Raw genomic sequence first — 4,596 nt, forward strand, 5'->3', positions numbered from 1 at the left:
TCCCGGGAAATACGGTAAAGGGCGGAGCTGGGGCCCGGAAAGACTACATTTCCCACAACCCCCGCACCAGTATAAACTACATTTCCCACAAGGCCCTGCGCCCGCACCAGCGTAAACTATATTTCCCACAAGGCCCTGCGCCCTCCAAGCGCCACCTTACGGGACAACCGGGAACTACGTTTCCTATTAATCCCGGCGCCTTAGAAAAGAGTAAAGGAGGGTTAACGTTTCCCCAAGCCTTCGTGCCTTGCTATCCGATACCTTCGTTTATGGTGGATAGCGTGAGTCCCTGATATCTTGCTTTTATTCCCTAACAAACTATGGGAATCCCAGTTTCTGTGAAATCGTGAGTTCGTCTAAAGCCACGTGCTGTGCATGCATATGAAAATTCAAATAGTTTGGGACTCAATCTGTGCAATGGAATGTTGGTCCAAATTCCTCCTAGTCTGTTTACATTTGCTCGTGAAAATTGGTCCTATTATCCTAGGGATGACGTTTTCTTTGCCTCATCACATGAATTTTAGATTGACTCCTATTTTACATAGAATCATAATTAATTTTATAAAGAGGCCCATATAACCCTATAGTTCCACATGGGTTTTCCGGGTATTGCAGACTGTTAATGTGATTGATATAGAATCTTTCTCTTCATATTGATCAGCGCCTTTTGTATTTTGCTTTTATTTCCGTCCTATTGATTTCCAGATTTAGTTTTTATTAAAACATTGTGCTATACAAAGATTTTCATAATTGAGTTATTTCAGGTATGAAACATTCCAACACTAATTCCACCACCAGTCTGACCTTCCCTCCACTAATGTCTCCAGTTCCCTACCAGCCCCCAGCATCCCTCGTTGGTGAGCACATAATAAATTTATTTCATATTACGTGCTCCAATAAAACTTAAATGAATGGCAAATGGAATTATCAAAAAACTGTCCTCCCATTGTTCATCGATTTGCTCAAGCGAGCCCAGTAATGTCTCCATTTTGAGACTTGTTGTTACTGTGTTTGGCATATGGAATACGTCAGGGGTAGCTTGCCAGCTCTGCCCTGCGGGTGAAATACTCTCAGTAGCTTGCCAGGCTCTCCGAGAGGGGTGAGGAATCAAATCTGGCTTGGCTGGGCTGGCTGCAGGCAAGGCAAACACTCTACCACTGTGCTATCGCTCCAGCCCACCAAAATATAAATCAATAAAAATTTGTGATGACTAATTTTTAAACGATTTTAACTAATATAAATGTTAATTATTAAAGTTGTAAAATCCCAGGGCTGGAGAGATAGCACAGGGGGTAGGGCGTTTGCCTTGCACGCGGCCGACCCAGATTCGATTCCCAGCATCCCATATGGTCCCCTGAGCACCGCCAGGAGTAACTCCTGAGTGCAGAGCCAGGAGTAACCCCTGTGCATCGCCAGGTGTGAACCAAAAAAAAAAATTGTAAAATCCCATCGTAAGCTAAGAGTAAACAGATCTTTTGTAATCTGGTAGAGGTCAAACATAGGCACCATGAGTGAGTACCAATACTCAATGCTGCATGTTGGTTAGTTTTTCCCGTCATTTAAGGAAATTCTTTTAGCTTTTGTTTTCACCATTTGAAACTTTAAGCACTGTGATTTGCAAAGTTGTTTATAATACAGTCATTTCAAGTATTTAACATTCCAATACCAATCCCAAAGTTAGTTAATTTGAATTAATCCAAATCAACCTTCCCTTCACCAGTGTCCCAAGTTACCCCCGCACCTGCCACCTCGACAGTTCCATGGCTGCAGCTTAGATCTCATGTCTTACATGTTGTTAAGTCTGTGCTTTAGATGTACGGCTATTCCACTCTCCCACAGCACCGGTATAACTGAACTCCCGACCCCTGTTCCCCCCATTACTTCCCTTTCTCGTCTTCTTCTCCCTCCACCCCCCGATTTCTTTACTTCTCTGTCTTTCTGCTTCCTAAACTCTGGGATCTAGGTCTAGGCATCCCCCCTTTACTACATTTTCCTCATCCAGTTATTCTATATACCATAGATAGGTGAGATCATCCTGTGTTTTTCTTCTTCTGATTTCCTTTGCTCAACATGATATCTTCCAGTTCTATCCAGGTTGCAGAAAATCTACCTTTTAATTTTGCAGACCATGTCTGATACTGGTATGGCCATGCTGGCCTCTTCTTGTCTAAGATTTACCTTTGATATTATTTCCATCCTTTCACGTTTGATCTGTATACATCAAAACCATTTTTGTGTTTCTTGACAGCAGGAGAAAGTTAGATTGTTTTCTTTTTCTTTCATTTTTGATTGTTTGATTTTGGGTCACCCAGGTGGTGTTCAGGGCTTACTCCTGGCTCTGTGCTCAGGAATTACTCCTCATGGGCTCAGGGCACCATATGGGGTACAGAGGAGCAAACATAGCTTGATCATGTGCAAAGCAATATCCTACCCACTGTACTATCTCTCTGACCCCAAGGTTCTTATCTAGTTGGGGGCCATACCTGGCGGTGTTCAGGGCTTACTTCTGTTTCTGCACTTAGGTATCACTCCAGGTGGTGCATGTGACCATATTTGGTGCCAGGGGTAAAACTCAGGTTGGCTGTGTGGAAGTAAAATGCCCTACTCACTGTGATTCCATATTTAATACTCCAGCCCCTCATAGGTCTACATTTTTTTATCAGTAGAATAATATATTTATATAATAAGAATTGAACTAGAGCAATAGCACAGCGGGTAGAGCTTTTGCCTTGCACATGGCTGACCCGGGTTTGATTCCTCTGCCCCTATCCAAGAGCCCAGCAAGCTACAGAGAGTATCCTTCCCGCACGGCAGAGCCTGGCAAGCTCCCCGTGGCATATTCGGTATGCCAAAAAACAGTAACAACAGGTCTCACAATGGAGACGTTACTGGTACCTGCTCAAACAAATCAATGAACAATGGGAAGACAGTGCTACAGTGCTACTACAATAAGGAATTCGCTCTCATAATTATGGAGGTTAATAGTTTCTTAAGATCTGTAGCTGGCAAGTTAGAGCCAGAACAAATGATGAAGTTCTAGTAACCATGCTGAAGACCCAAGAAGAAGTAATGTTTCACCCACAGATCAAGATGTAGGGAAGAAAAAAAATTCAGTATTCCATATCAAGGCAGTCAGCAGGAGAAAAATTCACCCTTACTCAGACTTTTGTTCAGTTCAGGTTCTCACTGCCTAGATAAGTCACAATCACATCTGAAAGGCTAATAGTCCTTACCCAGTCTGCCAATTCAAATATTAACTTAATTAGAAGTGCTGTCTTGAATATCCAGAATAATGGTTTATCAAACATCTGGGCACCCTGTGGCCCAATCAGTTTGAAAGAAAATCAGCCACCACAGATGGGTTCACACAAAACCATAAAAACTACCAGAGAAAAGAATTTACTACATTAAAAAAAAAAAGAATTGGCTTCATCAAAAGTCAATAAATCTGATATTCAATAAAACCAATTAAAGAATTAAAAGACAAGCTCCAAACTAAGCGATATGATTTGTAAAATTTATGTCTGACAAAGAAGTTGTATTCAGATTGAATTAATGATTCGGCTAGCTTAATTTTAAGAAGACAAACATTATTTAAAATAATATGTTACAGATTTGGAGGCATTTATACATTTCTTAAAAGAACATATATGAATTTATGTCAAATAGTATAAATACATGTTTATATTTAAAACCATTTATCTCAAAGTAAAAGATAAAAAGATAATTTGCCACTAGGAGATGCAGAAACACTGGGGAATTCAGTAGTATTCTACCTAGTGAAGCTAGGAATAAAAGTCATATCTGTATGATTTCATCTTTATGAAATTCTAGAAAACACATAACTATATTGATAGGAAGCTAATCAATGTTATCAGGGGTAGTGGAAGAAGAAAATGATTGACTGTCGAGACACCTTAAGTTATAGTGTAGGGTGATGGAAAAATTCTATTTCATTATTATCATGACCCTTCAAGATATTATAGGCAAGGATTAATAACCATAATATAGCACATGTAAGTATTGCGAATGACTATATATAAATAGTCATGGTCACGGTCCTCCCGTTGTTCATCGATTTGCTTGAGCGGGCCCAGTAACGTCTCCATCATGAGACTCGTTGTTACTGTGTTAGGCATATCGAATACGTCACGGGTAGCTTGTATGCTGAATTTTTTTTAAAACAACGCTGGTATATGAACAGAGTACTTCTGATCTATAAAACTTTTAGGACAGATAAATTTATAGCTCTTTTGCCCAAGAGTGATTAATACAAATATGAACATGAGAATGTCCATAGGCCCTGAATATAAGCTATTTCTTCCCAAGAATATACAAAAGAGAAAAATGGTTTTCTACTTCTCTCAGTATGTCTGGTCTCACCAGCCTCATTACAGGCAAGAGGGAAAGCAGGTGAGAAAGTTAATGATCAATCTTAAAGATACTGATAAAGTCTCAGCTACATGCCCTTAGTGGGTCAGGTATAATGTAGATGACCCATCTCCTTAGAAAGTTCTCAAGAGGATCACTGATCATCCGTGCTCAGTGATCAGTAATTCAGGAGCATATTGTTCATTCATTTTCCTGCTCTTTCTC

The sequence above is a fragment of the Sorex fumeus genome, unplaced genomic scaffold, assembly GCF_029834395.1.
Source record: "Sorex fumeus unplaced genomic scaffold, SorFum_2.1 ptg000029l, whole genome shotgun sequence".
In the NCBI taxonomy this organism is placed as follows: Eukaryota; Metazoa; Chordata; class Mammalia; order Eulipotyphla; family Soricidae; genus Sorex; species Sorex fumeus.